A 27,448-nucleotide genomic window follows, 5' to 3' on the forward strand; every position below is an offset into this window, starting at 1 on the left:
GGATGAAGAGATCAGAAAAATCATGACAGAAGTGATGCCCAAGTTGGACCTTGAAAGAAAAAGAGGGTCTAAGTTTGGGAGGGTCTAAGCACAGGACATGACATAATCAGATAACCCCTAGGACTTCTCTCTTTAGTACCCATAAATATTGCTCTGTAAGTGATTACAATAGTTTTAGGAGACAGGTGAAAAGGACAACCAGAATTGTGAAGGGATATCTGTTTATACCACAGTTGATTGATTGAAGGGAATGGGAGTGTTTAGCCCAGAGGATTTAATTGGATAAATATTTACTATGTACCTGCTAAGTGCTGATCACTGTCCTAAGCACTGGGGATACAACAAAAAGAGGCAAAAGTCTACCATCTAATGAAGGACCCATGCAAACAAATATATACAAAGCAACTTGTTCAGCCATTCTCCAATTGATGGGCATCCCCTCAATTGCCAATTCTTTACCACCACAAAAAGAGCTGCTATAAACATTTTTGGACTTGTAGGTTCTTTTCCTTTTTCTTTGATCTCTTTGGGATATAGACCTAGTAGTGGTATAGTTGGGTCAAAGGGTATGGGCTTTTTTTTTAGCCCTTTGGGCATAGGGTTTTTTTGTTGTTTTTTAAATAAAGTATTAAACTTAATACATATTTTAAAAGAAGAGCAATATATACAGCATATATATTTGTAGCATTATGTACGATCTTCTTTTTCTATTCTCCTTTCTATATGAAAGTGCTCATCCTATTTGGTATTGATAAAGTTCAGGATAAAACATTTTTAAAGAATCATTGGGAAAATGAAAATGAGAAAAAAAGAAGACAGGCTGGTCTCATGGTTCAATTAAAGAGCCCTTATGCTCCACCAGTATCTTCACAAAGTCAGAAAAAGTGAGAAAGGTTGTTCACATGTTGGGTGGATCCACTGCAGTAAATTTCTGAAAGAACATGGACAAGAGTCATATAGGAATGGCTGTCATGGATAGGTTGCAATCCTCATTAGCAATTCCATCTAAATTGAGGACACAAATCCATTTAAGAATGTGTCATATCACTGAAAATATAAATTTCTCTCATGTGCATATGTATATATATATATATATATACACACACACACACACACACACACACATACACTTATGTTTGTATTTCACATGCAGGCAAATACAGACATATAAGAAAGTACTAAAGAAAACCTCTTTGGGAGAATGGATTTTTCTATTAAGTACACCGGATGCACCGTGACAGTTCAACTTTTCCCATCCTTTCCCCAAGAAACTTAATGTAATCTGAACTGCTAAAATCCTTCTGAAATGTTCAGTTATGTATACAGATTAGTGATGCAGCATGAGAAATTTTGGAAGGACTTCATCTATCAACTTCAGCTTAGTTATATAAGATTCTTGTAGTCACATGACTGCCTTTGTATTTGCTCCAACCAAAATAATCTCAAAGGACTATTTTTCTTCATCCATCCCCCATAAGTTTTTTAAAAATACAATACATATCCTAGAAAATAACAGTTGTAAAAATAGTCAGTAGCAATTAACATAAGGACAACAAAACAACATAGCTCTGTCAAATGTCCCCCACCTATCCACCTTACAAAAATTAAAATAAACATAAACAAAAATTAAAAAACAAAAGCACCTGGAGTAGTGATTAAGAGTGATATACTTGGGGTCAGGAAGACCTGGGTTTGAATTCTGTCTAAGATATTTACTAGCTGAGTGACCTTTGGCAAATCACTTAACCTTTCTAAGCCTCATTTTCCTCACCTGTGAAATAAGAATAATACTATCTATGTTATAGGGTCCATTTGAAGATCAAATAAAATATTACATGTAAAGCATTTTGCAAACCTTAAAGCACAATACAAATTTTAACTATGATGATGATACATAATTTTATATTTGATGCTATATTTGATATATGGTAATCTATTTCAGTTATTTCTAAGAAATTAAATTATTTGACTTGTGCCTAAGAGTAAGATTGAATCTGTGTACTATTAATAGTACAATTAAATAAAAGAGTAAGGAAAATGTGGTGATTTGTGTCTAGAACTAAAAGGTATGAGGAGAGCTTAAAAATCACAAAATTTGTGATAGACAAAAACATACAATAATAGTTTGAAAACTGCCTATTACTCCACAGAAACATCTGGAATCAGCTTGCTTGGTTTGCTAGCAGGTATTTGGGAAGAGAAGCAGCTGGAATATGGTGGAAAGACCATTCGACTTAAAAATCAAAAGACCTGGCTTTGAGCTCTGCCCCTTACTAACTTTATAAACTTGGGCAGTTAATTTACTGTAGGTCTTATTTCCAAATCTGTGAAATTCAGGCATTAGATTAAATGATTCTAAGATCTCTCCCAGCTTTCATATTCCATAATATGGGAATGGCTAGAGGCAAAATGCAAATTCTGTCTGACACATATTAAACACTTAATAAAATGCTTTTTGGCTGCTGAATCATGATAATTTCTGATGCATTCATTGAGTCAACCTATCTTTGATATTATCTTGTCAAGATTAAAAAATTGTGGTATATAGACTACTAAACATTCTGGTTTAGCTATTGTATCAGAGAACTGCTTAAGGTTCATTCTGTCTGACATAATAATAATAATAGCATTTACGTAGCACTATCAGATTTGCAAAGCATTTTACATATGTTATTTCATGTGATCCTGATAATAACCCAATGAAGTAGGTACTTCCATTGCTATCTCATAGATAAGGAGTTTGGGACTAAGAAAAGTTAAGACTTTTCCAGGGTTGTACAGCTAGCTAATATCTGAGGCAGAATTTGAATTCAGATCCTCCTTACTAGTCAGCTAGGTAGTGCAATGGATAGAGCAGTGAGCTTGGAATCAGGAGTATTCATCTTTATGAGTTCAAATCTGGCCTCAGACATTTATCCGTGTTACTCTAGGCAAGCCACTTAACCTTGTTTACCTCAGTTTCCTCATCTGTAAAATGAAGTAGAGAAGAAAATGGTAAACCCACTCCAGTATCTTTGCCAAGAAAACCCCAAATGGGGTCACAAATAGTTGGATATTACTGAACCACAACCAACTCCACTTCTAACATACTATCTGCTGTACTGCCTAGAAATTTTGCTATGGTCCTATGGAGCATAGGAAATGAAGTGACTGTCCTGGATACCAGGATATAAATTACTGGTTAGGGAGAAGTTACCTTGCTTAAAGACAAATAGCAAGAGTCACAGAATTACAGACAAAGAGCTAAAAAAAACTTCAGAGGTCATCTAGTCCAACTCAGACCTGAAGAGGAATTCCCTATACAACACTCAACAAGGCTCTGCTTAGAGAACTCCAGTGAGAGGGGCCCCACAATCTCTTAAGGAAGACCAGTCTATTTTTACTTCACTCCAATTGTTAAGAAGTTTTCGTTGTATCAAGCCTAAATCTAGAGGCAGATGGCAGTACAGTGGATAGAGTACCAGTCTTGGCGTCAGGGAAGACCTGAGTTCAAATTTAACCTCAGACACTTACTAGCCATGTCACCCTGGGCAAGTCACTTAACCTCTGCTTGTCTCAGTTTCCTCAACTATAAAATGGAGATCATAACAGCACCTACCTTTCAGAGTTGTGGAGATCAAATGAGATAATATTTGTAAAAAGAGCTTAGCACAGTGCCTGGTACATAGTAGGTACAAAATAATGCTTATTCCCTTCCCCCTAAATTTGATTCTCTGCAAATTCCTCCAAATCATTCCACCCTAGTCTTTTCCTCAGCAGCCAAATCTAATCCTTCTTCCATGTGACAGCCCAAATGCTTGTAAATTGCTATTAAATTCTCTCTAGCTTGAAAAAGAAAAGATTTAAATATTACTACTAATGCCTTTATCCAGTCTTCAAATAGCATGTTATCTAGTCCACTTACCATTTTGGTCACCCTTTTCTGGACACATTCCAGTTTATCTATTCCCTTAGTAAACAGTTATGCCCAGAATTGAGTAGTATTTCAGATATGACCTATTAAAGTTTTAAGCTCCACTAAGACTTTTGGGACACCCTGTATTGTATATAGTAACTCTAGTCAAGGAGAGGAAACCTGTGACCTTGAGGCCACATATGACCCTCTAGGTCTTCCAGTGCAGCCCTTATACTGAATTTAGATTCTGCCAAAATGCAATACTTAAGGACCAGGGGGCCACATGTGACCTGAAGGCCACAGGTTCCCCACTGCTAGATGCTTGAAGGCTATTCAAGTGGAATCCATGGGAACAGTACAATATTTCACATTTATAGGATTACCACATATGGGGCCTCCTTGTAAGGGAAAAGCAATACCTACCACTGCTTTATCAAGGGTGTGCTGGAACCAGTTATTAACTGACTCAAGAGAAACTTTTGTTTGAAGCAAATGCTACAAATCAGGGCTTGCTTTATCGCTTCATTGATTGTCTAGACTTCAGAAAGTGTTAAACTTTAAAAAAGATTAAACTTAAAAGGTCATCATGTGTACATTTTTTCCCCTAGAGAGATGGTTATTAAACATTTACCCACTTTTCCCCCACTATGTTCTCAGCATTTCTTCCCTTCTTCCCTCACTCCCTCCAGGTGACCCTCAGCCTTGATGGGACTTACAAACAGCCCTCCTAACTTAAGTGCTCCTAGGGTACTACACTTCCAAGAGCAGAAGATCCCTAAGGGTCTGGACAGTTACTTCAGAGTTATAGCACTACCTTGAGATTGTGATTGCCAAGCTGGAAAATTCAGGTTTGTTAATGATCATAAGTGAACATTTATATGGCACCTAATGTGTGCCAGGCATTGTGGTGAGCACTTGATCTCTCATTTGATCCTCATAACAACCCTGAGATAGATGCTATTATTATCCCTATTTTACAGATGAGGAAACTGAGGCCAACAGAGGTTAAGTAACTTTTTCCGGGTGACACAGCATCAAAACTCTGAGGCTAGATTTGAATACAGGTCTTCCAGATTCTAATCCCAGCCCGCTATCTTCTGCACCACTTAGCCAGTCTGATTGAAAACCAGCCTTCTAGAGAGCTACCAGATTACCACAGTGCCCACAATTACAAGAACATTGGAGATCAAAGTCTGAGTTTGTTCCTCCTAATTATGGCCTGGTGCCTTACTGCTTCTTGGTTTTGGCAACCAAAGAAATCAGCTTGATCCAGGTCCTTAACTTTCCAGAATTCCTCTAGTGAGTGACCAACTGTTGACAGATTATATTTTTAATATTTCTGGTTCACCCCCTGAATTTCTTGAAGTTCTTTCCTCTGCTTCATTTCTCCCCTACTATTATCCCTGGATATGCATCATTTACTGGAGAGTCAGTGTCTTTGTCTCTCTCCCCCAAACTCCTCCATGTCTAACCCCCTTGAAGGTATAGCTTCTTTCTGATGGCCAAACCCAAGGGTACAGTTCAGATGCATAAAGTAGCTAGTGATCTGAGTCAATAAAGGGCAATAAGTACTTGTCAAGGAAACACGAGAGAGGAAGATTTCTCCTTGGGGAATGGCTGGGCAATACCCACATTTGAAATTATCAGCTTAAATTTATGTTTTGTTCCCTTACTTTTCTAAATGCTTACCATGAAACAAAATTAAGTAAATTTAAGATCCCTATGCTAGAATCTTAAGTATAATTAAGTGTACTGATTTATGAAAATGAAGTTAGCATTAGAATTTTGAACTCTACAAAGTTCTAACTGTAATTAGCATGGAACTATAGATAAAATGACTATTTTGCCCAGCCATGCAAATTGTCATTACCCCCTCTGCTAAGGGAGTTAAAAGAAATCATAAAATAAACAAGTAAAAAATTCATTCAAATGGAAAATTCCTGTCATCTCTATTCTCCAATAGTAAGACATTTCTTTAGGCTGCTGCATTAATTCATTATCTCTGATGCTGGTATGAAAAGCATTCTTTGTGGAAAAATTTTATTCATCTCTTTTGTTTTTATATCACCTTCATTTCTAAATATATCCCTTTTCTCTCACCCAGGATGCCATTGCTCATAACAATGAATTTTAAAAAAAAAAAAAAAAGGAAAAAAGCACTTCAGCTAAAAGAAAATTCAACACATCACTTGAGTCTGACAATATATGTGATGTTCCATACCTGTAGCCCTCCACCTCTTCAAAGAAAGGATTGAGTAAGGCACATTTTTTTTCATCTCATTTTTTGGCACCTCTTCACCTTAGCCAAACTTCTTAGTCATACTAATTACACTGTGTTTAGTTCATTTTTTAAAATTATGTTTTTATAGTCATTGTGTATTTTGTTTTCCTGATTCTGCTTACTTCATTCTTCATCTGTTCACATAAATCTTCTCAAGTTTCTCTAAATTCATTCTTGAAAATTGGAGGGGAGAGAGGAAGAAAGGAGAGGAACTCAAAATCTGACATGGTTTATGGCACACATTCAAGCACAGTTTTTAAAACTTAAAAATTACAATTTTCAGAAAAAAAAGATTTAAAGAAAAGAATTTTAAAGAAGAAATGAGTCATCATGGTTGGTGGCTCCCTGCTGAGGGGTTCTGAGGAAGCTCTTTGTCAACCCTATAACAACAATAGAGAAGTTTACTGTCTTCCTAGAGCATGTATATCCAGTACATGGCAGAGAACCACCCACCCCCAAACCCCACTTGACAGACCTAATGACTACTACTATTTTCAATGTTTTACATGAGCCCAAATGACACAGACCAAAGAAAGCCAGAGAACATTAATAAATATTGTGAAGTTTTGGTCAAGAAACTGATGAACTTAGGGGCACAAGTAGGGTTTTAATCATTCCTTGAAGGCAAGGGCTTCAGAAAAGCAAGACAGATTTGGAAAATTAACAGTTGGTTGCAAAAATGTCTGAAAATGGAGCTTGTATTTCTGACTCATAGTTCAAAATTTAAGAATGGCTAATCCGGGAGGGCTAGGTGGCACAGTGAGTAAAGCACTGGCCCCAGAGTCAGGAGGAGCCAGAGTTCCCTTCCGGCCTCAGACACTTAACACCCACACAAAAAAAACTAGCTGTGTAACCTGGGGCAAGTTACTTAACCCCAATTGCCCTCCAAAAAACAAACAAACAAAAAAAGAATGACTAACCCTAAAAAGGATTGGATGTGTTTGGTTAGAGCAAAAATCTCATCAAAAGGATGAAAAATATAAAGGATGAGGGAGGGGGAAAACTGTGCTTATCAATAAAACGATTCCCTAGAGCAGGGAAAATATAGGAAGAAAAGAAGTTCCCAAATTCCCAAAAGACAGAATCTAAGTGTCCAGCAATGAAAATCCATGACCTCAAGTCATGGATACAGAAATTCATATAGTATGTGTAAGAAGCAAGGCAAACTAATGCAAGGTGTCAAATTTGACCTCATAGGCACTATTGAAACTTGGTGGTATGAGATCTATGAGTGGAATACTCATAAGTTCTAGAAGGAACAAGTTAGGTAAGTTGTAAAAGGAGTTAATATTAAGTAAATATTAACAAAAACTCATGTGAGGAAATTCAGGGACCAAATGGTAGATTTGTGATTAGGAGCATTTTAGTGACTGTCAAAAGTGATAGAAACAGAGCATTATTCTTATAACAGTCCATTATAGACCACTTGGATAGAAGGAAAATATGGGTAAGTATTTAAGGAAACATAAGCTTGGAATGAGGGAATAGTATTAAAGTAATAAATGATATAGAACTTTTATTATCCAGACACCTATAGGAATTCTCTCTTAACCAAAAGAAGTCATCATTTCCTGACATACAAATTTCTTTATATGAGAGTATCCTCTCTGATAGAATGTAGCTCTCATCCTTAGGGAGGAATTGGCTATTAGATTTTGTGATAGAGGAGAAGAAAGCTAGATGCAGTCTGAAATGTCCCCAAAATGTAGTTTTGGGTTTTGTTTTGTTTTTAAAGCACTTGGGGTTAAGTAACTTGCTCAAGGTTACACAGCCAGTTATTTTGTGTGGGTGCCAAGTATCTGAGGCCAGAACGGATCCCAGATCTCCTGATGCCGGGTCTGGCACTCTTACTCACTGTACCACCTGGCTGCCCCCAAAATGTAGTTTTAAGAAGAAATGAGTCACGATGGTTGATGGCTCCCTGCTCCTCACAGAACCTCCATTTAAGGTGGGCCCTCAGGCATCCATCTTTTAATTTTCCACCTGGTTGAAATCCCATACCAAGAATTGGGTACCTGCCCACCCTAGACCCCACTCCACTCCTTCCTAGTTTTCTTTTGTGTGTTGTTTCCCCATTAGACTATAAGATCCTTCCTTAAGGGCAGAAACATTCTTTTTCAAATTTGTATTCCCAGCACTTAGTATGCCAGTCTGGTACTCAATAAATATTTGTTGACAGACTGACATGAGTAATATAGTTTGGCAATGATGTTTGTATCCCTCATATTTGGTAAACAACTCCTAATGATTGTATGTATTCCCCAAATCTTACAAACAACTGATAAACACTCATGAACGACACTAAGAAACTACAGCTTTGATTAATAGTTTCCTTCATCATTAGCTTAAGTAATCAATCACTAATTAGAACTTAGAAGTAGTATAACCACCCATAGACAGAACAATCACTAATTAGACCTGAGAAGTAGCTTGTAAACACCCTTAGACAGAACTATAAAAACACTGGAAGCACTGCACATCAATCAGCCTGCTCCTAGGTCTTGTCTAGGATAGACTCCAGTCTTCCCCACACTTGGAAATGTGAGCTTTCCACATTTGCCTACCGATTGATGAATATTTGCAAGAATGTCACTGTGAAGGAAAACACATGGCCTCTGGCTGGGCAGAGAGGGAACCTTATCTGCACTAGATACAAGACATAATCACCAGGACCTTAGGAATCAAGTAGATGATTGTTCTAGAAGGTGTGGTATTTGTATTATTGAATACTCAATGAAGTTTGATAGCATGCATTGATGAATCAGCCAGTCAATTAGCATTTATTAAGTGTCTACAATGTGTAAGGTACTGTGCTAAGCTCTGGGAATAGAAAGAAAGACAAAAAAAAAAGTCTCTGTCCTCAAGGAACTCATGGTCTACAACGTACAATGATAAGAATCAGCCTTATGGGGGGGGGGGGGAAGGCAGCCAGGTAGCACATCGAGTAAGAGCACCAGGCTCCAGTGTCAGGATGACCTGGGGTTCAAATCCAGGCTCAGCTACTTAGCACCACACCCAGAGATAACTGGCCAAGTAACGTTGCGCAAGTTACTTAACCCGATTGCTAAAAAAAAGTCAGCCTTATCAGTATTATAGTCAGCACTAATGAGTTCCCACAATCAATTTTAGGCATTTTGCATTGTAGTCTCTCATTAACTTAAATAAAGTTATGATTTCCTCTCAGTCTTTTCTACTCAAAGCTTTAAAAAAATTCTTCAGCTTTTTTCCCAGAGATCCCATTCTTGTATGAGCATTCCTTTTTTATTTTTTCCAGCTCCCTCTTGAAATTAACTTTAAATGGAGTTTTTAAGTGCCTGAAGTAGCAAGTGCTAATGTTTTTTTTATATAATAGGGTGAACTGATTAAGTTAAAACTACATAGAAAATATATAAACTTCCATTAAACTAGTAGCTCCAACTTTCTCCCACATCAGATTTTTTATCAGAGTTGATAATGTTGGGCATAAAAGGAGAGAGACAGAAGATCCCCGAGATTAAAATTGGAAGTGGATTTTATTACCTGGGGACTGCTGGGGTCACATACCCAAATCAGACAGTAAATTGGCATGAACAATATGCTGGTTTTTAAAGAGATTACAATAATCAGGTTATGTAAACTGAAACTACAATCAGTGATTGGTCAGTGTATATTTGAATTTTCCCTTGCTTTTCCTAGGCTGAGGAACAGGGAACCCAGAATGGGTGGAGATGGGGGGGGGGCAGGGAAGAATGGAGCAGGGATTTTACCCTAGGCTAAAACCCTCACCCAGATCAATTAGGAGAGGGAAGGGTAAAAGTTATCCTAAAATACCTGCTTACAGATTGTAATGGAAATGCAAATTTAAAGATCTTCCCTGCTCCTAGGCCCTTTGATAGGCTTAAGAGACTCTAAGAACCTTCCTTGATTTGAAAATATACTCTGCCTCCTAATAGGCTGAATGTGGTCACATGGAGCCTGTGGCAGGAGGTTTGGTTTTCAGGAATGCCCACACCTTGATGCTGTGTGATTGGGCAGTGGGTCAAGAGGGTGTTTACATTCTCTGAGCCAGGAGAAGGCTATATAATCCCTAATGTGAGGCTTTGCTTTGGGGGCTCACTTTGAGAAGTGTTCTGTGATTTGATCAGATGAGACGCTGGGAAGCCCTTGTTGAGAGCCCCTGCTTTGAAAAACCCAGATGTTGATTTGGTATGGATGTAATGGTTGGACAGTTTGGAAATCTGTCTACTTGATCTGTTTCTCTGTCTTGATAATTCTGTCTGTACACTCTGAAGTTCGGGGTGCTGACCTTTTTCCCCTGAGCTAGGTAAATGATATATATTTGACTAAAGTAAGCTTGGTAACCAATTTTGAGTTGCTTTCCTTTAGCAAAGCAGATCTAAGAACCTGTGTTGGCAGCCACCCTGGGGATGCTGGGGTGCTTGCTGCTACACAGATCAATGGAAGGAAGGGGAAGGGTAAAAGTTATGCTAAAATACCTGCTTACAGATCAATGGAAGGGAAAGGAGGGGTAAAAGTTATGCTAAAATGCCTGCTTACAGATCAGTGGAAGGGAAGGGAAAGTGGAGTTGTTGCTTACAGATCAATTAAGGGAAGGGAAGGTGGGGTTGTGCTCAACAGATAATAAGTTGCCAAAATGACTAACAAATTTTGACTCTTTACTCTAACCTTGATCCATCCAAATTTAATTCCTCTGCACTTTTGATAAGTGTACCACAAGCCATTGAGAGTATAAAGATTAAAAACTTCACACTTCTTGTCCACAAAGAGTTTACAATCAAAAATGGAAAATACAACACATAATAGGAATTTCTCATATCCCTACCTCAATAACTACAAAGAGCCTAGAACAGGGGTGGGAAACCTTCAGCCTCGAGGCCACATGTGGCCCCTTAGGTCCTCAAGTGCAGCCTTTTGACTGAATACAAACGTCTCAGAACAAATTGAAAGTTTGTCAAAGGACAAAAAAGTTGAGGACCTAGAGGGCCACAGGTTCTCCACCCCTGGGCCCTAGACTTTTTTACTGGAACAATCAGAGGTATAAACTAGGCACAAACAAAGCCTAGATATCTCTACTAAGTTAGATATAGATGAGGAGAAATTACATTTCAGGAGTAAGGAATAGACTAAGATCAATCCACAGATGACGAAAGCAGTGAAATAGCTAAAATACAAACAGGGAGGAAAAAATCTTATGATCTAGATTACATCCTGATTATCTATGATTTCATCAAGCTAGAGAACTCTATATTCCAATGTTTTGTTGTTGAGTTATTTTTCAGTTGTGTCCTAATGAAGGGGTATAGGATCTGGGAACCCCCCTTGAATCTTCCCACTGGATCTGGGGCTCCCCAGGGGCCAAAAGTCCTCTTTTGTCTGTTATCCCCCTTGATCCCATCAAAACCCCATTCTCTTGGTTTCTGGAGTCTGACCTCAGTCCCATCAAGATCCTCCTTAGACTCCTCCTCCCCAAGACCCACCAAACCCTCCTCTAGATCCCTCCTACCAAAACCACCAAATCCCACTAAACCACCCCTAGATCCCTCCCACAATGCCTCCATGAAGGGACTGAGATCCAATCTACCACCAATTTACTACCCCTAAATCCCAAACCTCAACACTATTCTTCTTGACCATATTTTGGCATTTTCTTGGTGAAGATACTGGAGTGATTTTCCATTTTCTTCTCCAGCTTGTTTTACAAAGAGGAAATTGAGGCAAACAGGGTTAAGGGACTTGCCTAGGGTCATACAACTAGTAAGTATCTGAAACCAAATTTGAACTCAAGAAGATGAGTCTTTTTTACTCCCAAGCCTGGAACTCATTCTATTGGCTCATCCAGCTCCCCATCCATACCAATATAGATCTCTATTGTTTTTGACTTAGTAGTTAAGTCCTAGGGAATTGCCTGAGAGACAGAGACCTTGAGACTTTCCCAAGGTCATAAGTCGTAAGTGAATTTGGTAGGTGGAGGTCATTTAAATGAAAGCAGGTTTTAAACCCAGGTCTTTCTGATTCTAAACTCAGCACTTTATTTACTCTGCCAAACTTCCTCTTATCTTTAATATGTATTATCTATTAACTAATATATTTGTTATCTATTCTATGTTATACCAATAGATAATATGTATTAGTAGTTCCTTTATAACCAAGATTTAACTAAACAATGGCTGATTATTTTGTATTTTATTTCTTAAGTAGAATTTTTACTTGAATTCTAAATTCAGTCAGTCAACTGGCCTTTATTGAGCACCTACTATGTGCCAAGTGCTAAGGGCTGGAGATAGAAAGGCATTAACCAGTTATTGTTCTCAATGAACTCACAGTATTCTAATAAGAGAGATAACATGCAAACAACTATGTACAGAGAAAATATTTGCAGATAAATTAGGAGTGCTTTCAGAGGGAAAGCAGTAAGATTAAGGATGACTGGGAAAGGCTTATTTAAGAAGGTAGAAATTTAGCTGATACTTGAAGGAAGCCCAGAAAGCCAGGAAGCAGAGATGAAAAGGGAGAGTTCCAGGCCTGGGAGTCTGCCAGTGAAAGTGCTAGGAGTTTGGAAATGGAGTGTTGTGTTCCAATAACAACTTGTTCTTAAAATTAAAGGAAAAAAAAACAACAGTAACCCAGAGTCATAATACTAACTTCAGTCAACATGCTATATCCCAAATTCAGTTACAAGAAGAGAACATGTACTTTCAATGAAGATTTGAAAAAGGCTTAAAAAAGGTAAGTTAACTTGTCGGTGGCCACATGCCAATGAGAATCAGTGGTAGGATTTGAACCTAGACCAAATTCATATTGCTCTCTGAAGGTATTATTCCAAATTTATTTCTCCCTTTTAGAAATAACTCCTTGAGTTTCTATGTGTTTAGGTGAACCAAAATTTCCATTTTTATTTAGTTATGTTCTATACTCTAGAAAGAACGTTGTAAGTGTTGAAAAGTGAAAAATATTGTGTCCAGTTAGAGATGCTGTCATTTCTGTGATTCAGGCAAAAAAGTTCATTGGAAGATGAAGGGCCACTCACTGAAATTTGGTTGTAAGCTAGCTTTTTTTTTTAAAAAGTGGAAATAAATTTAGGATGGGAGGGAGAAGGAGAGAGGAAAAGGAATAACCTTCAGGATGATATGGTCCAAAAGCCAGCAAGGAAAGTTCTCTTCCACTCTTGTGACCTTATTGGGCTGAAAAGATATCATTCCCCAACAGTAATCTTAATCCAGACTCCAGCTTCAATCATAGTCCTATATCTATAAATAATGCTCTCTTTTAAGGAACTAAGATAGTATTTAAGGCAAGAGGAAGAAGCACACTAATATCTTTCAGCTATCTCTGATGTTATATGAGTATATAAACATGCAAACCAGTTACTTATTCTCACAAAAGTATTAGCGATACTTGTGTTAATAAGCAACGTTTAATTATAATTTTGAGTAGTTACTATTATTTTTATAACCTTAAAATCCGGATGGACATTTAAAGTGTTATTTTGAAAGTGACAAAAAGCATATGCAGGCACACACACACATACACACACACATATATGTATATGTATGTAAAAATATATATAATATATATTCATTATTACCAAAAATCAGAGGGGGCAGGACCATAATATTCATTCCTCTTTACTTAGTCCTTTACTTGTCCTTCAAAAAAGTGAGACTGAATGGTACTCCACGCCACAGAATTATTTAAAAGTTTGTGTGTTTATCCTTCCTTTCTGAAGGGGATCATGGTATCAGGGAAATGATGATATGACTTGCAGTTGACTTTGATTTGAGTGAGGGAGGACTGTGCAAAGTCACCAGCCTCACTTTCTCCTCCAGAACCATCTGGATCCAGTGACCATATACTCATTACAATGACTGGAGATGGCACAGGATGCACTGGCAGACCTTGGCCCTTTTAAAAGTTTATATTTTAACTCAACCTCCTAAGTATATGCAAAACATTTCCAAAGCAAATTACATTTTAATGATCCAATTTATTAAATTTAAATTTCAAAATTTCCAATTAATAAGCATTTTTATTTATCTGTCTTCTTTAATCCCTATTAATCAAATTTTAAAAAAGAAAAGCCCTCATTATTGCTGTATAGTTCAGTGGAACAAATGGCCACATCAGCCATTTCCAAAAATGCATGTCTGCATTTTGAGTTCATTACCTATCAATAGGAAAATGACATGCTTTATCTTTATTCCTTAGGATTATGGTTTAAGTTTTCATTTGATGCTGTATTTTACCATAAGCTGAAGCAGCTGGGTGGTACGGTGGATACAGTGCCAGGCTTAGAGTAAGGAAGATTCATCTTCCTGAATTCAAATCTAGCCTAAGACACTTATAAGCTGTGTAAAACTGGGCAAGTCACTTAACCCTGTTTGCCTCAGTTTCCTCATCTGTAAAATGAGCTGGAGAAGGAAATGGAAAACCACTCCAGTATCTTTGCCAAGAAAACCCACAAAGATTTGGACATGACCGAAAAATGACTGAACCGAAACAAAACAATTTATCATCGCTTATGAATTCTTTTACCTCTGAGACAGGTCAAAGGATCATAGATCTAAAATTAGAAGAGACCCCAGAAGCCATCTAGTCATAGAATCATAGATTTTAGAACTAGAAGGAAGCTTGGAAGCCATTGAGTCCAAGCCCTTGATTTTACAAATGGGGAAGCTGAGTCCTAGAGAGGTTAAGTGACTTGTCCAACTAGCAGGTGTCTGAAGCAATGTTTGAACCTATGTCTTTCTGTATTTAAGTACGGTGCCCCATCGACTGTGGCATGCTAATACATACTGTTTTATTGATGAAGAAAGGGAGGCCCACCTGGAGAAGTAAAGTGACTTGCCCTAAAGTGACACATGTAGTAGCCACAGAGGTAGAATCTGAACCCAGGTCTTTTGACCCCAGGGTCTCTGCTCTCTTTCTACTGTACATGTACATTGACAGTACAATAAATAAAATTATCATTCTTAACAAGTTCACACCAAATCATTGCTCAGGATTGACTATAGAACTAAACTCTATTTTCAGATAATGCATAATATCTGAAAAAAGTAATATAAAAATATAACATAAAATATAATATTTTAAAGAAAGGAAAACTATCTTATAGTTAAAGAATTTTAGAGTTATAAGGGCTCTCAGAGAGGAAAACACTGTAGAAAAAGTGCTAAATTTGTAGTCAAAGGACCTAGGTTCAAATTCTATCTCTACTACTGTTGGAATTCAGAGAGAGAAAGACAGAGACAGATACAGAGAGAGAAAGAGACAGGGCTGGGGGAAAGGGAGGTAAGACAGAGAGAGAGAAAGAGAGAGACAGAAAGACAAAGAGACAGAGAAATGAGGAGAAGGAGAGGAGAGAAGAGGAGAAGGGGGAGAGGAGGGAGAGACAGGAAAGAGAGACAGACAGACAGAGACAGAGAGAGACAGACAGACAGACAGAGAGACAGAGAGAGAGAGAGAGAGAGAGAGAGAGAGAGAGAGAGAGAGAGAGAGAGAGAGAGAGAGAGAGAGAGAGAGAGACTGCAGTATCATCATATATTTAACTAGATGAGCTGCTTTTCCCTGGCTTCATGTTTCTCACTTTTAAGGAAAATGTGAAAGCTGAGTAGACTTGGCAACACTTTGAGGAAGATAATATTAAAGTCAATTCCTAGGCCAGATAAATTAGGCAAAAGATAAAGCATACTGACTGCTGAGTTTTTTCATTTCAGCCAAAGTTGAAATGCTCCTCAAAAAATCCTAGATGAAGTGTGTGTGTATGTGTGTATACACACATATATATCCTTTTTTTTTTTTACAGTTGTATGTCACTTCTTTCTTCTCTGTGTAGTACCTAGTTAAAATATCAGAGCATAACATTTAGTGGGTTGGGATGGAATATGCTGGTCTATTTACTTGATCAACCCCCAACTTTACATCTATGTTACAAACAACAGAGTTAGGTTATCTCAGTAATTTAAAAAATGTCATTTTAGCCTCAATTCCGAAAATATTTTCTTTTCCTACAAACTATCTTATGAATGATGTGCTGAAAAGTACTGCATGTGTTTAAAGATTCTTTTTAAAAAAAGAGAAAACTATCTCTGAAAATCAGTAGATTGACTAATTTAAATTCATGAATTAACATAAATTATTATACTATATAGAACTTGATAATTTTTACATTATAACCTGAATACATTTTATTACCTAATTCTTTGAAAAGCAAGTCAATTACAACTAAAGTAAATAGAAGAAGGTTTATATTTAAAGAGAGGAAATGACTCAATATCTCTGAGGGAGACTGGGAGAGTCCTAAATTGAGGGGGAAGTAAAAGTGAATAAGCTGTTAACAAAAATGTTTCTAAATAGGCATTCAAGTTATGTATCAGCAACAGCATTTCTGTTAATAAAATATTTGATTCTCAGAATAAGATTTTTATATCAATACTTTTTTGTTCAAGAATTTCAGGAGGAAAGTTAATAAAGGCAGAATTTTCACAAGAGTTAACTTGGAAATGTAAGACTACATCTCATTTATTTCTTTTGTTTATTTGTTTGTTTTCTTTGGGGCTACTGAGGATATTAGCATAGCTACCGTGTTTCCCCGATAATAAGACCTATCCCGAAAATAAGCCCTCCCCTTACTGTGTAAGATTCCTCTAAAATAAGCCCTCCCCCGAAAATAAGCCCTATTGAGATTGCTACTGTAGTGAAGGTGATCCCCTGCGCTACACGCTACATTACGGTACCCTCTGTATGCACCGTCCCCCCGTGAAACGTACCGCTGCATCCAATCAATCCAATCAGAGCTGCAGCAGTGAGCGCGTCATCCTGTTCTTCCCCAGTGATTTGCTTATTGAATAAAAGTACATTTTTTTGTTCACATTTACCTGTTTATTAAAATTGCTGTCAATGTTCATTAAAATAAGCCCTCCCCTGAAAATAAGCCCTCTGGTGTTTTTCTGTCCAAAAAATTAATAAGACAGTGTCTTATTATCGGGGAAACACGGTAGGACCTACTTTGCTGCTCTGATGGAGGGAAGACATGCACACTGGTTCTATAGGCATACATATTAGTCTGAAGGACTTGCACTCTAGAACAATGGTGAAATCCTTTAATAGTTTCCATAACTGGGTGCTTTGTCAAAGAGGGTTGCTAAATTGGCCAGGAAAAGCATGGCTACGCAGTAGGCTATAAAAGGATAAGACAAATACTCTGCTCTCACTTCCTCTGGTTTGAGTATGTCTGTTGGGATTCTGCCAGCTCTCTCTTGGACTTCCACTGAGGATAGGGAAAGGCTTTCTCTTCCCCTTCCCAGCAGAAGCTTTGGCAGATTATACAAACATGGCAGTGAAAATATGTGCTTTCTTAGGTGAGCCAAAGACTAGACCTCAAGGCTTGTGTACTGTGTGTTTCTTTCCCTGAGCACAGGGGACCAAGCAACAATTCTAAAAGATGATTTTTCAGCTTTGATGGCTGCCTTGTGAATTTGTTTGAGAGCCTGAGAATTCCAGAGTCAGGTACTGGATGCCTGATGGGAACAATACAGTTTTTCAGAAGAGGATAGATGACTACTGATAGGATCCCCTGGAATTTGAAATCCCATGGAATTTGGTCAGAAGACCAGGACCTTGGTCAGAAGATCAAGTAACTCCTTGGACCCTAAAGACTGATGTCAAAGTGAAATGCCTATTCAGAGGTCCCATCAGCCTTCTTAGAAAAAGTCTTTTCTCCCTAGTCCTAGCGAGTATAAGAGTGTTAATAGGTTATAGTTTATGTTTTAAGTAAGTGTTACTGCACCCTATGAGTAGTCGTAGTAGATATCAGGTCTGAATAAGAGAGTTATTAATTTCTTTTGTGGTAAAGGAAATAAATAGCTGTCATATTCAGAACTGATATCTACTACTTTATACATTGGGCAATTCTTTTAGAATGGAGTCTGTTCATTTCTTTTGGAGATATCCTAGACATGTAAAATAACTACGTTTTACTGAAGTGATTTTTTTTTTTTATTTCTGAGGTTGAGAACTCACAGAATGCAAGAAAAGCCTAACTATACATCTTTGAGGTCATATTTCCCCAAGGAAATAATAAACCCGATCCAAGAGCTAGAGCCTCTTATGAGAGGTGGGGGCCCTGGGCCATGGATGACATTAGCATTTATATAAGGAACTCTTATGTAATCTCTATTTGCCTCAACATGACACTGGAATACCATCTACCACCAAGGTAGACAACAGCATTCTAGAACCAAATAAGACTTCGGGTTTAGAAGTGATGTTGCTCCCTTCTTCTGCCTCTTTGCTTTTAGCAATTCATTTTATTTCCCAAGAATCCTCAAACAGCTCATTAACACCCTTTGTATTTAGGTCAAGTTTCTGTTCCTCAGTGCAAGGTCTCTCCATGGTTCCCCGTCACATATTTTTACTCTTCTACTCAGATCTTTCCTTCCTTGATAAAACCATTCTTCAATGCTTTCATGATTGTTTCACCTCCAGCATTGATTTCATTTGTACGTGTTTGGTCAGTTCTAGTAAGTACAATAAAGAGATGTGCTTTGTGTATCACAACAATAAAGGCAGGGACTGATTCTGACAGTGTTCATTTCTCATCAGTGAATTAGTGTTTTACTTAACACATAAATATAATACACATATGATATACAATAAAGATGCATATGGTACATGATAGTATATAAAACAAATATATAATACATAACATAATGCATCTTAATTTAACATACATACATATGTGAAGCACACATATGATCCAATTCAAGTAATTATTGAGCCTGGATAGCCAAAAGAAGCTATTCTTTTTTTTTAATTTGTTTATTTTGTTTCCAATTTATGAAATAAAACAAACATTTCCATAACATAATAGAATAAAAGAAAAGATGATTGCACATGAAACAGCAAATCTATTATGAATAACTTGCTATTCCCTTTAAATATATAATAAAGTTATAGTGTAAATTCCTTTTTTCCTTCCCTCTTCCTCAACCCTGGAGATGGCTACCATTAGAGACAAAAATATGTATAAAATATGTATACATACATATATAATGTAAAATCATTCTATACATACTTCTATTTATCAAAGAGGCTATTCTTAAGGGGTATAACTTTAAAATTTACAGTCTTGTTGAAAAAATAAGACATATACCATAAAACAGGATATTACCAGATATAAAAGGCATGTGATGATAATAAATGTCATAAGCACTCAGATAATGGAGAAACTGACATGGGCTAAAATAGTCAGGGAAATCATGTAATAACTACAAATTTAACTGGTCTTTAAAGAATGATAATAGTAATACAACTTGCATTTTTTTTTAACACTTTGTGATCCATATAGGTATTTCAGAATCATGGAGTTAGAAGGAATCTCATCATTTTATGGAGTTAGAAAAAATGACAAAATTTATCTGGAAGAATAAAAGGTCCGGAATATCAAGGGAAATAATGAAAAGAAATGATAAGGAAGGTGGAGTGGCCATACCAGACTTTCAACTGTATTATAAAGCAGCAGTCATCAAAACTACTTGGTACTGGCTAAGAAATAGAGTGGTGGATCAGTGGAATAGGTTAGGCACATAAGACATAGTAGTCAATAACTATAGTAATTTAAAGTTTTGACAAACTCAAAGACTCCAGCTTCTGGGATAAGAACTCAGTATTTGACAAAAACTGCTGGAAAAACTGGAAAGTAGTATGGCAGAAACTGGGCATAGACCAACGCCTGACACCGTATACCAAAATGAAGTCAAAATGGGTTCATGATTTAGATGTAAAGGCTGATACTATAAGCAGTCAGGGAGAGCAAGGAATAGTTTACCTGTCAGATTTAAGGAGAAAAGAAGAATTTATGACCAAACAAGAGATAGAGAACAATACAAAATGCAAAATGGATGATTCTGATTACATTAAATTGAAAAGTTTTTGTATAAACAAAGCCAACGCAACCAAGATCATGTGGGAAGCAGAAAATTGGGAAAGAATTTTTATAACAAGTGTTTCTGATAAAGGTCTCATTTCTAAAATATACAGAGAACAGAGTCAAATTTATTAGAATACAAGCCATTCTCCAATTGATAAATGGTTAAAGGATATGAACAGACAGTTTTCAGAGGAAGAAATTAAAGATATCTATAATCATATGAAAAAATGCTCTAAATCACTATTCATTAGAGAAATGCAAATCAAAACAGCTCTTAGGTACCACATCTCACTGGTCATATTGGCTAACATGACAAAACAGGAAATTTATAAATGCTGAAGAAGATGTGGAAAATTGGAAGATTGATTCATTGTTAATGGAGTTGTGAACTGATCTGGCCATTCTGGAAAGCAATTTAGAACTATGCCCAAAGGGCTATAAAAATGTGCATAACCCAGCAATACCACTTCTAGGGTTGTAGCCCAAAGAGATAATACAAGTAGGAGGAAGACCCATATATACAAAAATTTTTATAGCAGTTCTTTTTATAGTGGCAAAGAATTGGAAACCAAGGGGATGCCCAACAATTGGGGAATGGCTAAACAAGTTGTGGTATATGAATGTAATGGAATACTATTGTGCTATAAGAAATGAGGAGCAGACGGACTTCATAATCACCTGGAGAGACTTATATAAACTGATGCTGAGTAAGGGGAGCAGAACCAGGAGAATACTGTACACAATTATAGACACATCCTATCTGTGATGACCAACTTTGATAGACTGGGCTCTTCTCAGTAATGCAAGGCTATGACAACTCCAGAAGACTCATGATGAAAAAGGTCATCAACATACAGAGAAAGAATTACCGAGTCTGAATGCAGATTGAAGCAAACTACTTGCTCTCTCTTTTTTGTTTTGTTTTGTTTCTTCTTTCTCATTGTTTATTCCCTTTGGTTATGATTATTCTTTGCAACTTTGCTGTTTAATGTGAAGGTATATGTAGAACCTATATTGGATTGCATGCCACCTTGGGAGGAGACGGGGGAGAAGAAGAGGGAGAAAATTTAGAATTCAAAAACTTGTGGAACTGAATGTTGTAAACTAAAAATAAATAAATTTAAAAGAAAAAAATAGAAGGGATCTCAGAGGACAGCCAGTCCAATCCATGTCTAGATAAACAACCTTTCTACGCTATTACCAACAAATAGTTACCCAGTCTTTCCTTGAAGATCTCCATAAAGAGGAATCCACTACCAAGGCAGCCCATTCCATTTTTTAAAGTTTAATTTTTAAGAAATTCCTTCCTTATATTGAGCCTAAATATGTTTTTCTGTAACTTCCATTCACATCTCCTAATTCTGCCCTGGTAGAGACCTGGTTCAATTATTACTTCAGATACTAGATTTGTGACCTTGACCTCCCAGAGCCTCAATTTTTTCATCTATAAAAGAGATTATATTGCAAAGTGGTTCAAAAGACTTTTGGGCCACCCTCAGTTTCTTCATCTATAAAAGAGATAATATTACAAAGTGGTTCAAAAGACTTTTGGACTACCCTGTACTCATAGTACCCATCTTTGGGGTTGCTGTGAAACAAAAGTGTTTTCTGAACCTTAAAGCATTATGTAAATGTGAGTTACTATTGCTATTCAGCATTCCTATTTTTTAAATACTTAAAGATAGCTATTACAACAACTCCCCATAACCACAGCCAAGTTTCCTTGAGGTTAAATATCTCCAGCTCCTTTAACTAATCCTCATGGCTTGATTTCAAGGCCCTTCACTCTCCTGGGAGCCCAAGGGCTCCTCTGGTCAATTTTCTGGTTTATCCATGTCAGTTCCCTCAGTCCAGCAATATAGACTATCAAAGTATTGTTATCCTCATTTTACAGATAAGAAAACAAAACCTAATAGGTTAAGTGATTGGCCTACCAGCACTCAACCATTCCAGCTTTATCCATACTATGCCCCTCAATACACTGTATTCTGCAGCCAAATTATTCTTGTTACTGTGCAGATATAAAATGACCTGTCCTGCACTTTCCTCGTTCCTACCTTTACTTACATTCTTCTCTAAGGCTCTTTCCCACAAACAATCTCTAGAGTTGCCTGCTTAATTCCCACAATCCTTTGAAGCCCAACTGAAACTCTACCTCCTCAATTAAGGATTGCCTAAGCCTCTAGCCAGTAAAGGTCATTCTCCTGTTGGGCCTCCCATAGCACTTTGTATTTTCTCTTATGCATATATTATTATGTTTCTTAGTTATTTCCTTATATACTACACTCCTCCACTAAACTATAAGTGCCATATGGGCAAGGACTACAACTTATCTAAATTTTGTATTTCTCCCAGTATCTAACAAAGTACTAGTGTACACAGTAGATATTTAATTAATGTTTATTTAATGCACTTAAAGTAGGATGGTTATAGTGAGAATTGGACAAAGGGAGGCAATATCAATAAAGAAACCATAAGAATAAGATTCTGATTGGGAAATAATGGATAAATAGGGGAAAGAAATTAAGGAAAATATTCCATAATTTGTTCATTTTTCTTTGACTTATGTAATTATTAAATATATTTAATCTTTTATTTTATACAGTGTTGCTCATGTTATATGACAGGAGTGTTTATTCTGGATAGAGGGTACAAGTATCCTAAATTGGTCCACCTACAACTCACACCAAAGCTAAACTGAGACATGTTGTAGGAGGGAATCAGGGATTTCTACTGAGCTCTGAGCAGCTTTTAACTGAAAGTGTAGGTGGTGTTAATGTTAAAAGTATCCCCAAAAAAGCACTTTAAAATATATACACAAATTCATTACAAATTGATTTTTCACCCATACGGCTTTTCCATAGAATACATGTTGCTCAGGGGCCACTCTCCTACCTAAATTTTCAGACTCCTCTGTTAAAATGGAAGATCCTGAATCAGGACCTTGTATTGGAATCACAGACTTTACTCCTACAATATTAAGTGCAAAAAGTTTTTCCTTAGGTACTATCAACATAACTGTTCCCAAAGAATAAAAAAGGAAATTGGGAATTGAACCAAGGTTTCTCTTATTTCCTTGATAAGAGCTTAAAGTCACAGAAATAACATAAAATGTTTTGACAAGTTCACCTAGAACCAGACTTCATTTCAGCCAAGTGGTTTAGTGACTCAACAATCAACAAGCCTATATTAAGTGCCTACTAAGTTGCTGGGTTATTAGATATCTAGTCATTTCCTGTGTATTGATCTCATTTCATCTAGACCAGTGATTCTTAGAGCATGGGCCAGGAGCCCCACTCTTTCAGGGGGTCTGTGAGGTCAAAACTTTTCATAATAATAGTATCATGTAATAATACTAAGACTTTTAAATTTCTAATATAGTAAATATCAATAGATATAACTCATATAAACAGAAGTTTTGGGGGTTCTCAATAATTTTAAGAGTGTTAGTGAGGTTTTAAAGCCAAAAAGTTTGAGAACCACTGGACTAAACTATAAGCTACTTGAGGACAAAGATCATGTCTTCTATTTTTTTTTTATCATCCCCTTTAGCCATGGTGTCAAACTCAAATAGAAACAGAGATCACTAAACCATACATAAGGATCCTGGCAAGATACATGTTGACTTAGAAAATCATATATAAATATCATCTATTTTTATTTATTTTGTTAAATACTTCCCAATTGCACTTTAATCTGGTTTAGCTGCACTCTGGGGTGCTATGGGCTGCATAATGGTGCCACCATGTTCGACACCTCTGCCCTTCAGCAGAGCCACTTCAGCAGTTAGCCCAGAACCTAACTGGTAAGTTACTCAAGACATACTTGTTGACTGAAACAGTGGAGAAATTTTCCTTTTGAAAATTTTGTGGGAATCATAAACCAATTAGAGAAAAAGGTATATTTCACTAGAGGGCAGCTGGGTGGTACATCAGATAAAGCACCAGGCCTGGAGTCAGGAAGACCTGAGTTCAGATCTGGCCTAAGACACTTACTAGTTGTGTGGACCTGGGCAAGTCACTTATCCCTGTTTGCCTCAATTTCCTCATATGTAAAATGAACCAGAGAAGAAAATGGCAAACCACTCCAGTATCTTTGCCAAGAAAACCCCAAATGCGGTCACAAAGAGTCAGGCATGACTGAAATGACTGGACAACAATAGACTTCACCATCTTATCATAATAGGAAGGTAACAAGAGTGGAGAAGATATGAGCTGACATAGGAGCACCTAATGGGGTGTGTGGGACTGACAGTCAGCACAATAGGAGTAGAAGGAATCTTTGAGGGCATCTAATCCAACACCTTCATTTTACAGGTACAGAATCCGAAGGTGAGCAATCTTCCTATAGGTACCTAAGTGGTATGTAGCAGCGGCGGGATTTGAACCCACACTGACTCCATATCTAGTATTCTTTCTACTGCATCATCCTTCAGGAAGCCCTAAGCAGGAGCTTTATCTCAATGCCTCAGTATCAGAGATCAGCCTTACTCAATTGCAGAGTCTATGGAAGACTAAGTTTTAAGAAGACTAGAAAGGTAAAAGGGGCCAAGTCATGAAGAAGAGACACTTGCTATTCATCACACGTAGTACTCCATCTTCCAACTTCATGCCTTTTCACTGGCTTTCTCCCATGCCTGAAATGTTCTTCTTCTCCTCTGACTCCTAAATCTCAAGGTATTCTTCAAAGACTCAGCTCGAATTTCATCTTCAGCAAGAGGTCTTTCCAGGTTCTCATCTGTCCCATCACAGTGTTTCTGAGGTTAACTTCTATTTATATCATATATTTCTTGCAAGCACAATAGTTTGTATATTGGCTCTCCTATTAACACATGAGCTCCTTGAGAACAGGGACACTGTTTTTGCCTTTTTTTGTATCCCAGAGCTCAGCACAGTGTCTGCAACGTAGTACTCACTTAATAATACTTATTGACTGATTAATACAAAGGAAAAAGTACTGTTAGGTAAAATAAAAAGGAAAGAAGGAATGATACACTTACATCCTTGGAAAATAGGGTAGAACAGCTGCTAAAAAAAAAACCTCCAATGGAGTTGAGAAGCCCAGAATGTGGTAAACTACAGTTATCCCTTCCACATTGTGGGGGTAAGGGTGCTATGTCCCTACGATCTGGAAAATTGGTGTAAAATTTTTGGGCCCTTCTGAATTAGTATGTAATTATTTTGTAATAATAATTAAAGTCTGAATTATTATGGCATTAAAGATAAAATATGTTGATATTATATAATAGTATACATATATTTTATGCATTTTTTGAGTTTCTAAACTTCTTCTGTGTCATCTGCAGCTTCCATAAAACTTCCCCCAAATTCCAATTTAATTTCTTATGTCAACCCATGATATATCAAAACCACAATGGCGAAAGTGTGATGTAGAAGGAATAGCTATACTTGAGACTGTAAGGAACTTGAAATCACATAGTTCAAGCCCTGAAATTTTTCAGATTAGCAAATTGAGGTAACTCAGAGAAGTAAAGTGATTTGCCCAAAGTGACAGACAACCTATGGCAGACCTGAAATTTGGAAATTAATGAAGTGACATGTACACTGAATTCAAGTTCAGCTTTCAGTTCTTTCAACTATACCACAGTGTCTCTCTGTAAGACAGTGAAAGATGAAATGAAGAACAAAATTACGTATCTTAAAGAAGAGTTTTAAAAAGATGAAGAGAGTTAACAGTTTATAGAAGATTGAAAATTTTAATAAAACCATGATTGCATGAAAAATAATGGCAAAGATAGAACACAAAAAATACAAAGGTGCAGTAAGAAATATTAGAGCAAAATCAGAAATCGGCAAAATTGGAAGGACACAAAATCAAAGCAACATATTTTGAAGATTGCCATTGGATCATTGGATCATTGACCTCCAAGCAAAAAAAGATGATTAAACAAGGAGTCTACATCTAGAACCTTGGGGGAGGGGAGAGCATGCCACAGTCAAAGTGATTTTCCTTAGGTGCAGATCTGGCCATATCACTTTGCTAATTCAATAAACTCCACTGGCTCCCCATTGTCTCTACAATAAAATATCAGCCTCTCTTTAACTTTTAAATTCCTTCATAGAATTTCCTAAAATTAAAAGAGGTTGGTAAAGGCTTCCTGTAGAAAATGTGGCTTTAGTTGGGACTTGAAGGAAGCCAGGGAATCCAGAAGGTAGAGATGAGCAGGGAGAACAGTCTGGGGGACAGCCAGAAAAAAATTCCTGTAGAAGAGAAGTAGATTGTCTTTTTTTTGTGGAATAACAAGGAGGACAGTGTTACTGATTTGAGGAGTATGTGGCATGGTGTAAGGTGTAAGACAACCAGAAAGGTAGGCTTCAGTCATTCTAGTTGAGAAAGCTAGCATTGAGCTGATTTTTTTTCAGATGAAAATTTATCTGGAAAAAGAAATTTTCTGCCTATGACACAAAGTTTGAAGGGATATTTAACATATTGAATGACTGAATGTGTATCTTAAAAGATATAGGTTAGACCACTGGGCTAAATCATAAAGATCAGATGTAAGAGAAAACATATAAAGTTGTATACTTGGGTTAAGATAATTGGCTTCATAGGTATAAGATGAGGGAGACATGGTGAGACAGCAGTTCATCTAAAAATGTCTGGGAGTTTTAGTGAAATGCAAGTTCAATATGAGTCAACACGACAGTCAAAATGTATAATGCGATCATGGACTGTGAGGCATAACTTCCAGAAATAAGGAGATGGCAGTCCCTCTGTACTCTGCACTGGTCAGATCACTTCTAAAGTATTCTTTTCAGTTTTGGGCAACATCATTTAGGAAGTTAATTGATGAGCTGAAGAGTGTCTAGAGGAGGGCAAGAAGGATGTTGAAGAGTTTTGAATTTATACCACATGAAGATGGGTAGAAGGAACTGGGAATATTTTGCCAGGAAAAGGGAAAACCCAGGAAAGATATGATAGCTGCCTTCAATTTTCAAGGGCTGCCAATTGAAAGGATTAGACTTGGTCAATTTGTGCCCAGAAGAAAGAAGTAGTAACAATGGCTAGAGGTTTCAAAGAGAAAAATGTAGGTTTTACAAAAGGAAAAATTCTCTAGAAGTAATCCAAAATGGAATGAGCCAACTTGAAGGGTAATAGGCTTCACCTCATTTGAGATCTTGGAGCAGAGACTGAACGACCATTTATCAGATGTTTTATAGTAGAGATTCTTTTCCAATAGAGGTTTGACTAAATCACAACTGAGAACCCTCCAAACTCTAAAATTCTGGGATAATACTATGAAACCTAAGAAAGGTAAACAAGTGTATATGGCATAATGTTGCGGGCGTTTACCCTTGCAACAGATCTAGACGACTAGCCCTAC

At 37.1% G+C, this 27,448-nt stretch overlaps 1 long non-coding RNA gene across 1 annotated transcript in view; it reads right to left on the minus strand.

Moving 5' to 3' along the window:
* Positions 1–527: 527 nt before the first annotated feature.
* LOC138148842 (uncharacterized) overlaps positions 528–27,448 on the minus strand; it is a 156,358-nt gene continuing 129,437 nt past the window's right edge. Inside the window, exon 6 of the long non-coding RNA XR_011165191.1 lies at positions 528–931. This is a non-coding gene — a long non-coding RNA (uncharacterized lncRNA). The remainder of the gene's footprint in view (positions 932–27,448) is intronic.

Source organism: Petaurus breviceps, unplaced genomic scaffold, assembly GCF_028583685.1.
Source record: "Petaurus breviceps papuanus isolate PSGF00001 unplaced genomic scaffold, PetGlider_PUasm1.0 90842, whole genome shotgun sequence".
Classification (NCBI taxonomy): domain Eukaryota; kingdom Metazoa; phylum Chordata; class Mammalia; order Diprotodontia; family Petauridae; genus Petaurus; species Petaurus breviceps.